At 44.5% G+C, this 12,068-nt stretch overlaps 1 protein-coding gene across 19 annotated transcripts in view; it reads left to right on the forward strand.

Moving 5' to 3' along the window:
• The first annotated feature begins 541 nt into the window (after positions 1-541).
• Positions 542-12,068, forward strand: part of PPP6R3 (protein phosphatase 6 regulatory subunit 3) — a 114,564-nt gene continuing 103,037 nt past the window's right edge. For 5 of the 19 annotated variants that reach the window (XM_032490039.1, XM_032490048.1, XM_032490051.1 and 2 more), the window contains exon 1: positions 592-670. The gene's annotated coding sequence lies outside the window, so the exon portion shown is untranslated. Of the gene's footprint in view, positions 671-12,068 lie in introns of all 19 variants that reach the window. The other 14 variants (XM_032490032.1, XM_032490035.1, XM_032490040.1 and 11 more) reach the window with 7 other exon arrangements.

Genomic DNA, 12,068 nt, shown 5'->3' on the forward strand with positions numbered 1-12,068 from the left:
ATGCGGGCATCGATCCCGCTACCTCTCACATGCTAAGCGAGCGCTCTACCATTTGAGCTAATTCCCCAGCTCCCGACGACTTCCGCCGCCGGAAAATATTGTGGCTCACATCATCACCGGCTTCCTCCAGGCCCTCCGACCAGCCTGCCCGCCGCTCTCGCTTCCCCATTGGTTCCCTTGCAGCTCCTAGCTCTACGGCCATGACTGGTTTGGCTCAATTTAGTTTTGAAAAGCACTGGCTATTGGATTGGTCGTCCGAAGCGTCCGTCAAGCGGAGGCCCGGCTGTTGCTACGGCGTAGGGGGACCCGGCCAGGTTTCTCTCGGTTTCTGATTTGTTTCTCCAGACTCCGGGGTCCTAGAGGTTCCGGATCCGTCAAGTCCATGGGAAAAGAATGCACTTGACTGACGGGGTCTCTGATCCAATCACAGTGGGTGCAATGGGGACCGCAGGGTGAGCCAATAGGTTGCAGGGGGCGGGAGAGGAAGGCCAATGAGCGCGGATCTGGGGGCGGGGGCAGGGCCGTGATTGGCTACGAGGCGGCCGGAGGGAGGGCGGGGGGAACTCAAGGCCTGCTTGATACGTCCGCCATTTTGGGCGCTTCGCTGATGGTGTCGGTGAGCGCGTTTCCCGCCTGAGCGCAACTAGCGGCGAGTCGCGGGCACCTCCAGGTAATGGGGGAGGGGGCGGCGGAGCGGGCTGCGGCGCGAGGTGCGCGGGGTGCACGGCGCGCGGGCGGCGGCGGCGGGGCCCCTCTGCCGGGCCTCGGCGGCGCGGGGAGGGAGCGTCCCGGCCCCCTCCCCTCCCCCCCGGAATTCGCCGTTCGGCGGCCGGGGAGGCGCTGCGCCGAGGCTCCTCGGCCCGTCCCCGCCCGCGCCTGTCAGCCGCCGGCTCGCCCGCCACGGGCCGCGGGGGCCCCGCCGGGCCGGGCGCTAGGGCGGGACGTGGGCCGGCGGCGAACTTTGCGCTCTAGTTGAGGTCCGCGGCCTTGCTCGGCGGGCGGGCGTCCGGGGCGCGCCCCTAACCGGGCCGGGCCCCTCTCGGCTCCGCTCCGCGCCGGCCTGTCCGCCCCGAGCGCCGCCCGGGCCCTGGAGAACTTCTCTCGGCGCGGGCCCTGGAGCGTGTCAAGTTGAGGCGGCAGCTCGCCGGAGACTCGCGAAGCCCATTGTTGGACTCCGTTCTCCGGAAAACAAGTTCTGTGGGTTTCTGTTCATTCGCCGCAGTCATCGGAATACGCCAAAACCAGCTCGGAGTATTTAAATCTCCTTCCGAGCGATTTTTTGACTCCGGTGTTGCGACTCCAACGTAGACCTGGTCACGAATGCCTCCCTGGCGAATATGAGCGAGGGGGGTGGTCCTTCTTTCGGCTGCAAGGACCTCCCTCTTAAAGAAGCCCTCTCGCTGTTAACTCGGAGGGGGTCTCCTAGCTCCTGCTCGCTGTGATCACAACGGAAACTTGGTTGTAGGTGGACAGAATGAGTCCGTGGATGTACCTGTGTGTCCTGACGTTTCAACCTCAGAGCTTCGTGTAATTTTCTCGGTACTTAACAATTTCTCTGTGGGTAGGCTGGAGCTTTGTTTATGTTTTGCTTTTATGGGAGGAGCACTTGGTAGTTGTTTCCTTTCATCCTCACAGCACTTGTTAACGTGGCCATTGTCCTAGTTTGTTAATGTGAAGTTTACTTTGATTTTGTCCTCAAGGTCATGTTGCAGGTAGGCAGCAAGTGGGAAAGGGACTCCAGATTTCCAGCCACAGGGAAGTCTCCTAAGTGGTGGTGGTGGTGGTTGCGCTGTCTTGGCTCTCGAGTTAGATAGCCTGGATTCAGATCTCGGTTTCACCACTTCTAGCTCTGTGACCTTGGGCAAGTTACTCAGTCTCACTGCTGCTTCTGTAATGTGGGAATAATCATAAGTTAGTCGGAAGTAAATGCGTTAGTACGTGCAAAGCAGCTAGAAACGGTGCCTGGCACGAAGAATCAGCTTAGTAATTAGCGGCTGCTGTTAGTTTAAATTTGCTTCTTAAATGTTTAAATATTATTAGGAAGTCAGGTCAGTATTTAAGTCCTGGCTTTGGGTGACTGTCTTTAGAAAGTTCTGTATTTAGGAGTCATTTGGGCTGAGAAAATGAACTGGGACTTTAACTAATTTTTTTCAGGAGAGGGGTGGTTGAAGAGTCATTTAATTACAAACGTTTTCTGGAGTATTTAGTGGTGGTGCCTCAGAATTTTAAGAGATAGTTAAATAATGAAAAGCCCATCAGGACCCCAGTCGAATTCTGTTCCCGCTGTACTTTTGGATCTTACTTAATCAGTGTGATTGGCTCCCAAATCAACGACTCCAGAGTTTCTCCGTGTACTCCTAGGTTCTTAGTGAGATTTGAAGGGTTACTGTGGATTGAGATACACTTCAGTGAAGATAGTTTGGGGAGTAACTCTTTCCTGGATGGACACTTTGGAAACTGTTTTGCATTTCAGTATGTGTGATCAGGGAGTCTAGAATATCTAACAAAATGCCATCCACTCAGTCACACACATGCTCACCATCTTTTAGTTCCTGCCCTGAGCTCTTCCCCCTGTACTTGAAACCATCCTTGCTCTTCCCCTGTATTACTTGTTTGGGACCTGGCCTGCTCTGTTGCACTGGGGAAGTGTTATTTTGATAGACTCAATCTTAAGTAGAGATGAGCATCTTGCTGGTGTAACTTACTCAAGAACAGAAAGAAGATTGTTTTAGATTAGAAAACTAGCTCTTGTGTAAGGTATAGCAAAACAAAAACTTGCTAGTTTCAGTTAACTACTTGGGAATTTGAGAATCAGACCACAACAGAAGACAAACAGGGATAAAATTAAGGCTTTAACAGAATGAGGTTGGCTTAGCCTCTTTAAGATACAGTTTTGCATCAGTTTGGTTCAGAGTTAATGTGCTTATTACAGATAAAAACATCTTTTTAAAAATACTGTTTGTAGGATTGGTATTTAGTTTATTTCTATGATAAACTTGTATCTTTCCATTTTATATTTTAGATATTTGAGAGAGCCTGTGAGTATACATTGGTCTAAAATTTTACAGTATTTTATTACTCTTAAGAATAATGATAGTGACAGTGAAGTTCTTCTAATCATCTGCTCAGCTGAAACGGCATTGTTTATTTCATAAAAAGCACAGGAAGCTGTGGTTGGTCTTCCTCAGAAGTCAAGATCTGAGCCCTGGTGTGGGCTGAGTAGTGTTCGCTACTTTTTCTTAGGTGAGATGGACAGAAAATACAGACCTGGCCTTTTGGTTTTAAGCACTTTTCTTATTTCTTTCCTTTCTTAAGGGAACCTCAAATGATTGGTTTTTGATTTACTCTAGATCAGTGGTTCTCAGCTGGGGGATGATTTTGCCCCAAAGAAACATTCGGCAATGTCTGAAGACACTTGCTTGTCACACTTGTGGAGTTGGTCACTGTACTGTTGGCTTCTAGAGGGTAGAGACCAGGGATGCTGCTAAACATCCTATGGTGCACAGGAAGGCACCTCACACCCCCCGACAGATGAATTCTCAACCCCAACTATCAGTAGTGCCGAGGGTGAGAAACCCTGGATAAATGCTACACTGGCCTACATTATAGTCATTTGGGATACTGTTTAAGACTGTGGGTGATGGACCCCACCTCTAGAAATTTGTGATGAGAGTTTTAAAACCTCCCCAAGTGATACTGAAGTGCAGCTAAGTTTTGGAACCACTGTTCTAGACCACAGATTTTGGGGACTACTGCTGGGTCAAGGAATCCTTTGTGTTGTCTGTGAACTCTGTCTATACCTAGATCCTACCTTGGAGATTACTTAGTAGGGAAAGATATGTGTATTATTATTTTCAGATGCCCTAAGACTGAACTTTAAAAGAATTTTTAAATGAATTTGTTCTATAAAGTAATTGAGAAACTTATTTTTCTGTTGCTTTATGAGACTACATCCCATATTGTGCTGAAACTTAGCACTCTCAGGTATTTAGGTTGTCTGTGCTAAATAACCTCATCCTGCTGTGACTTTTGAGTTTTGTATCTTTTGCCCTCTTCCAGTCAGTCAGCTGTCAGTTCTGATTTTAGATGCCAGCTTCATCATCATCTTGAAGGCCTGTTTCCACAGAGCCCTGAATCAGTTTGCCAATTCTGCCCTTTGAAGACAAGAGAGAGGCAAGCTCTGTGCTTAACCTTTTAACACAGTGACTCTTTCTGGCTAGTAAAGGGGGCTCCTCTGTGCCCCGGACCCTGACCCAATTAGTCAAGTGTTTTTCCTCCTGGAGAGGTGAGGCGCAGTAGAAGAGAGAAGAGCAGAGGTCCTTTTCTCATACATACTTAGAATTTAGATGATCTAGTTTATTGAATGGAAGAATGTTAGTATAAAAACTATACACATTTTCAGCAACTGAATGTTAAAATCTGGACATATGAAGGGGAGAAGAGCAGGAAGGCACTTTCTAATCCTTTGTCCTTAAATTCAGCCTATGGCCATGTTGGAAATGACAAGTGACCACTCCAATCTTCTAATCTTCATTTATTTGATCAGCAGCTATATTGAGTCCTTACTCTGTCAGAAACTGTGTTAGGGATTCACTCACGAACAGGCACTTAAGGACTTGCAGTCTGTAGGGAAAGGCAGCTTTGACAAGCAAGATGATGTCCTATTGGCTGTGAGACCAGACAACACAGATTGTTAGACTTGTACATGATTTAAATAAGTTTGTGACTTTGTGAGAGGCCCTAGAGGCTTCAGAGGAAAGAGCTTATGTTTGTTGGTTGGGTGGTTAAGATTGCCAGAAGTTTCTTGCCGCGGAATAAAATTGTTACACTTTTGTTTTTCCTATGTATTAGTTACTTTCACTTGCCTCCTTGGTTTGGTGTGTCTTAAAAAGTAATGCTATTCTTCCCCAGCTGGTGAAGCTGGTTAGTAATGACAGACAGAATCTACCTCTATTGTCTTTGCTTCTTGTATGTTCGTCAGTCACTGGATCTAACTTGCACTGTTGACTGGTGCAGTGAACCTAGACATAGTGAGCACCCTTGAAATCGATGGTGCTTCCTGTGGGAATGGGTTTCCTCTGCTGCAGTCTGGGTCTAGGTTGACTGGAGATTTGTTTTTGTGGCCTTTTGACTTTGGCTTAGATTTAGTTGCCTTGGAAACCTCTTTCTTTCCCTTTCCCTCCCCCTTTATTTTTCTTTACCCGGAGAGAAGAGAGAGTTACTAGTCGGATCAATGCCCAGTTTGTTTCAGGTTTTGAATGATTATGAACTGACATCTGGATACCAGGCAGATTGGCTAGATGGTAAAGAAGCAAGCAAAAGGGAATCTTGGCAGTACTTGAAAGGCTTCTTACCTTAACTAGGACACTTTTTTGTTACAGACTTGGCAAAGATCTGGGTTTGCTCTGAGCAGAGGAGGTTTACTACTTCTCACTTCTAGTTGACTAGTGTTGACCTGTTTTATTAAGTATTAGTGAAGACTACATGGTTGACTGATTTTATGCAAATAAAGTTTGATACTTTCTGAACATCTTTTTACTGATATAAGGAGGCTCTGATTTTGTACTTCTCAGCAACTCTGGAGAAAACTAGGGTATTATTAGCTCTAAAATTCTTACTGTGGGAATATGTATTGACTTAGAATGTTTTATGTGCCCCAGAGGCTGACTACCATGAAATCTGGTGGCCCAAAGAAAAGATGAAGGAAAGTTTTTTGGTTTTTTTGAAATGTTAGGAAGCAGAACTAAAAAGGCTGCAGAAAAATAAAAATAAAAAGGCTGCAGAAACAAAAGTATGACTGAATGTTGAGTCAGACTTGGAGAGAAAGCTGTGTGGATTGCTAGTCGGAGCCTTGAGTTCTATGTACCTGGTTGTAAATCCGAACTGTAATGCTGGTAACAGAGACACTGACAAGAAGAGAAAGGGGAGCTTGCCGGAGAATGTGTGTCCCCTGAGACCCTGATCAAGGCACGTAAGGCAGCAGGTACATTAGCCACTGAAGCACATTCCGGGATGGCTTTGCGTAGTCAGTAGACATTGGTGGACCTTGATGAAATCTGGGCCTTCAGTTCCCAGATGAGGCAGTGATGGGAGGAACACTGACAGATTGACTTGATTGGTTGTTTGGGGCTTCCTTTCATGAGAATCAGTGGTTTTGGAGCTGGAACAGAACTTAGAGGTCATTGATTATTAGAGAAAAATTTAGGTCGTGCTAGAGAATGGACCTGTAGGCAACAGGGAAATCTCAGTCCCTGGGTGGTTCCTTAGGGTTTTGGTGGCCCCACCAGACCATAATTCCACGTGTCATTTGTTTCAGTAGTGACATCACAGCTGAAGCTCACTGAGAGTTAAGAGTAAATGGTGAACTTTTTTTTTGTGGTATAGTACATGTCAGTTTTTGCCATTGTAGCAGATGAAGGCGTAGTGTCTCCTGGTTCTCTTTGTTGGTGTAGAGATACACAGGGTTTCTGTTGCCTCTGAACTGTGGGCAGGTCTCACTTGCCTCTGTTGCCTGTGAGTGAGACCCTGTACCTTTCTGTTTAAACAACATCCTTTGAACGACCCCCACTCCTCTCCGCCAACTATGGACCTCTTGTCCTCGATTTATTATACTCCTAGATGGATACAACAGCTATGCATTTGGCACCTATTATTGGCATAGTCTTTTAAGCTAAGGGAGTTTTCACAGATTAATACCTGTTCTCTGTTCTCAATTTGGAGTGCCTTGTGGAGGTTAAGAGGGCACAGGATCTAAAATAGCTGACTTTGAGTTCTGGCTCCCAGTCTTCCAACTGTGTAATTATAATATTAGATGACATCTGTTTTTTAGTTTCCTTATCTATGAAATGAATATTAAATTTAAATTAAATAGCACAATGCCTAGCATGCAGTAGTATTTTAATATTGTTACTGTTATCAGTCTTCCTAATAACAATAGAAGTATGTTCAGAAATGACTCTAATATAAGTTGTAGTGGAATACCCTAAAGAAGTGAAATGGAATACCATGGTATCATAGAGGACCTGAGAGGTCTAACTGCCTGCTTTGGGGAAGTATAGGGTGATGGTGACGTGGGTCAGGGGAGGTTATGGGGTTAGGTTTTCCCCCCACATTTAGATTATGTTACATAGATTTTACCTGTATAAGTGTGATAATATTTTCTTAGTGTGGTGAGAGAAGAGATCGTAAATTTTGTTTGCACTTTGCTTTCTAAAACATTCATCTTTAAAGTCTCTTTCCAGAGCTTACGACAGTATCAAAACTCTGCTTTGGAGTCCCTCATGTTACATAGAACCATCATTTTTCAATGTACTGTGCTTTTGGAGATAATCACACATGCCTTGCAGGATCCGTGTATTTTAGGAGATGATTAGGTCTTTTAAATTTTGCTCTTACTTTCTTTACATATTTCGCATTATAACCAGATGTTTTTCTGTAAAGGTCTAGTTGGTAAATATGTTAGGCTTTGCAGGCTGTGTGGTCTCTCTACTGACTGTTCTGCTGCTGTAGTGTGAAAGCCGCAGTGGGCAACATGTAAACAAATAAAGGTGTCTGTCCTCTAATGCAGTCTTATTTACAAAAACAGGTGATTCTGCTGGGTTTGGCCTGTCCTGCTGGAAACTATTTTTTATTTTAATTCTTAGTGAGATTATATATTCAAAGAGTATATACCAGCATGTGTAGAGATGTTTAATGTTAAAACCAACAATCGTGTGCGCATTAACCAGCGCATTAAACAGAATGTAGTCACTGCTTTTGGCTCCCTGTGTGTCCTCCCCTGACCACTCCTCCCTTCTCTGACTTCCCCAAGGCAAGCACTACCCTGCACGTATCATTTTTGTTTTACTTTATGGTGTTGCCATCTGTGAATGTATCCATATATAATGTAACTTAATTTTTGCATGCCTTTATATAAATGCAATCATTTTGTTCTGTAACTCACCCACTCCCCTCATATTGTTTTTGAGATTAAGTTATTCAGATGTTTTGAGTTCTTATGTTCTGGGCACTAACACATATGTTCCAATGCTGGGTGTATTAGCAGTGAGCACAGAAGACATTGTCCCTGCCCTCTGGAACTTACGTGTTACTGAGGAAAGACAGTTAACAGGTCAAAGATACAGCAGTCCTGTGGTGAAACAGCTGGGAGCAGAGTCAGGCTGGGAAGTGGGTGGATGGCGGCTGTTTGCAGGTTGAAATGAGGTGGTCAGATTGGACCTTCCTGAGAGGGGCCCGTTGAACACAGGAGGTGAGGGACGGAGCCAAGCCATGTGGTACAGGTCGGGGTGCGGCAGGGGGGTCTGATAGAGTCCAGTGTATGTGAGGTGCTCAGAAGAATGGTACCTGTTGTGTTGGAGGGACAGGAGAGACCAGCCTGGCTGGAGGGAGAGCCAGAGGGAGAGTGGCAGGAGGCAGGTCACAGAGGGTAGCGATGGGGTGGGAGCCAGTCACACAGGCCATTGTTGGGATTTTGTCTTTTTTTTCTGAATGAGATGGGAAGTCATTGTAGTGTTTTGAGCAGAGATGTGGCATGAGATCTGATTTATGTTTTTTAAAGGTCCCTCTGAAACTGTTAATAGCTGCCCAGGGCTGCCCAGGATCCAGCAGAACAGTAACGGCAGCTCAGACGAAAGTGAGAAGTGGTTGGTTGCTGGGTGCATCTTGAAGGTAGAGCCGACAAGATTTGTTGACAAATATGGAACACGGCTGTGAGAGCTGAGTGAAGGGTGACCAGGGATTTTTGCTTGCTGTGGAAGGTGGCGGGAGGCACGGGCTGTAAAAAGAAAGATCACCAATTGGGATTTGGACCTGTTATGTTCGTGAAGATTTTAGAGAGCGGACTGGAGGCATGTAGGATTAAGGTGTTTGAAGTTGAGGGGAGAGGTCTGGGTTGGCGATAAAAATGTGAGAGTCTTCAGTGTCTTGATGATACTTAAAAGTCCTAATGTTGAGAGGGCAGTGAGGAACGAGGGCTGTGTTGGCAAGGAAGGTGAGGAGGGGCAGCTCTGAGGTAGAGGAGAGCCAGGTGAGCCTTGCATCTTTGAAGACAAGGGCAGTGTTGTCATGGGAGGGAGTGGGGAGGGAGGACTGCGCCAGGGCTCGCTGCACAGTCAAGTGCAGTGTGGGCCCGGGCTTGTCCTGTGGCTTTGGCAGCACACAAGTTGTTGATGATCTTGACAAGAGCGGTCCCTGTACGTGGGGCAGTAAAAGCCTGAAAGGAAGGGTCACTGGGGTAGAGAGGAGAGGACGGCAAACAGAGAAAGCCCTTTCGTGGGCACTTGTCATGATGCTGCAGGGAGATTTGGGACCCGGGGAAGGTTTTGTTGAGTGGCAGAAATTACAGCATTTTGTAACACTGGTGGGAAATGGTTCTGTACAGAGTGAACAGCTTGAGGAGGTGGGAGAAGGGGGCTCTTGCTGGGACCATGTCTTTGGGAAGGCGTGGGCCCAAGTGATAAGTCCATAGGCTCTTCCTTGGTGAGAGGAGGGAGAGCAGAGTTGGGGAGCTGGGAGAGTGGGAGCAGCAACGTTTTCTTCTTTCCCTCTCAGTGAAATAGGGAGAAGCCACCAGTCAGTGAAAGTGAGGGTGAGTAGGGGCAGGTGGGGTGTGAGGAGACAAGAAGGTCTGGAGTGTCCTATGGGAAAGTAAGCATGTGAACGGATGAGCAGCACGGAGTGGCCTCCTGAGGGGAGCCATCCTGGGTTTAAAGTGAAAAGAGCAGTTGTGTTCTTTTTACTGGAAGCAGAGTAGGCAGTGTTGCAGTTGTGTGGGAGTTGTGGTTTTCTTGAAAGAAAAGTGGCAAAGCAGGAGAGGGTCAATGGGGCGATTACAGTGGTGAGGCGCAGAATGGAAGCTGGGAAGGGAGGGAAGTGAGGCCATGCTGATATTGAGTTTTGTCCACATTGATGTGTGTGGCTGTAGTTTATTCATTTTCATGTCTGTGTTCTACTTCAGGCTGAATATCTCATTTTAATCTTTGTCCTAGCATTGGAGGATAGGATGGTTTCCACTAAACAGGCAGAGAGGCTTTGAACGAGTGCAAAAACAGCTCTCGAGGGAATAGAGCCTGGAGAGGATCGGAATTGCAGGGTAGCAGGACCTGTATAGCTTTCACTTCAGTGATGGTGCAAACTCTATTCCAAAATAGTTGGACCAGTTTACCCTCCTACAGGCATTGTTGTTCTGCATCCTTATCAACTCCTGGTATTGTCAGACTATTATATTTGCCAATTTAGTGGGTGTCAACTTCCATCTCATTTTTAAATTAATAGCTTTATTGAGATATAATTCACATATCACTACAATTTACTCATTTAAAGCATAACATTAATAGGTTTCAGTATATTTACAAAATTGTGTAATGATTACCACAGTCTAATTTTAGAACATTTCATCATCCTAAAAAGAAACCTTGTACCCATGAGAAGTCACTCTCCATTTCCATTTAACCCCTAGGCAACCACTAATGGACTTTCTATGGGTTTGCCTATTCTGGACATCTCATATAGGTGGAATCATCCAGAATATGGTCTTTTGTGACTAGCTTCTTTCACTTAGTGTATTTTTAAGGTTTATCTGTGTTGTACCATGTATCAGTATCAGTACTTCTTTGAATTTGATTGCTGAATAGCATTCCATTGTATGGACATACCACATGTTATTTATCCATTCAGCAGTGATGGACATTTGACTTGTTTCCACTTTTGGACTGTTATGACTAATACTGCTGTGAGCATTTGTGTACTGGTCTTTGGATGGACATATGTATTTCTCTTGGTGTATACTTAGAGGAGTGGAATTGTTTGGTAGTGTAACTCCGCTTTTAACATTTTGAAGAACTACCAAACTATTTTCCAAAGTAGCTGTACCATATTACAGTCCCACCAACACTATATCAGGGTTCTAATCTCTCCATTTACTTACCAACATTTATTATCTTCCATTAAAAAAAATTGCAGCCATCCTAGTGGTTGCGAAGTGTGGTATCTCGCCGTGGTTTTGCTTTGCCTTTCCTGAATGACTAATGCTGCTAAGTGTATTCGTGTGCTATTCGCTCTTTGTATGTCTTCTTTAGGAGAAAGTCTATTGAAATAATTCTATGCCCATTTTTATTAATTCATTTATTTCTTCATGGTTTCAGTGTTCTTTTTTTTCTGATTTCTTAATGAAGTTGAGCATCTTTTTGTCTGTTTGGATTTCTACTTTTGTGAAATACCTGTGTCTTATTTTTTTCTATTCAGTTGTTTGGGTTTTCTTATTTGTAGGAATTCTTTCATATTCTGGGTTTTATTGCTTATCTGTGTGACAGGTATCTTTTCTCCGTTTGTGACCTGTCTTTCGCTGTGTTTATGGGATTTTTTAAAAAGTGTTTCATTGAAAGCATGGAATAAAAGAGCAAAAAAGGGTCTTAATATCTTCTAATCTTTTTTCTAGTCCTTATACTACCCAGGTGGAAGAGGAAATAGATTTTTGGCTTACAGATAGTTATCTTTTAAAAATTAAAAAAATTTTTTGTTAGATTTATTTTTTGGTTACTTCATAGTTTTTGTTGCTGTTGTAAATGATGTTTTTAGGTTAAATTTTCAATTTGCTGGTAAATGGAAATGCAGATGACTTTATATGTGGCTCTTATATTCAATAACTTCTCTAACTTAGTAATTTTCTCATGGACTTCTTTTGTGTAGATAATCGTCTCACCTTTGAATAATGACAGGTCATTTCTTTCCAGTCCTTTTACTTTTTATGTCTTACTTTCATCTTACTGTGCTGCTTCCGGGCAGCCATCACCAGTGGGCAGTGTGAATGGTAATGGCAGGCCTCCTTGTCATGTTCCTGGTTTAAAAGGAAAATGCTTTTATTTTGCATCATTAAATGTGTGGATACTTTTTTATTTTCTTAACAAGTTGACGAAGATTCCTTCAATCTTCGTTTATGGAGAATTTTTTAAAAGTCACAAGCAGGTATTGAACTTAATTGAATGCATTTTCTACATTTATCGCCATGATGCTAATACAGTTTTCTCCTTTAATCTGGTGGCGTGAAAAATTGCTCCCAAAGGAGCAGTTAA

This window comes from Camelus ferus, chromosome 10 (genome assembly GCF_009834535.1).
Source record: "Camelus ferus isolate YT-003-E chromosome 10, BCGSAC_Cfer_1.0, whole genome shotgun sequence".
Lineage (NCBI taxonomy): Eukaryota > Metazoa > Chordata > Mammalia > Artiodactyla > Camelidae > Camelus > Camelus ferus.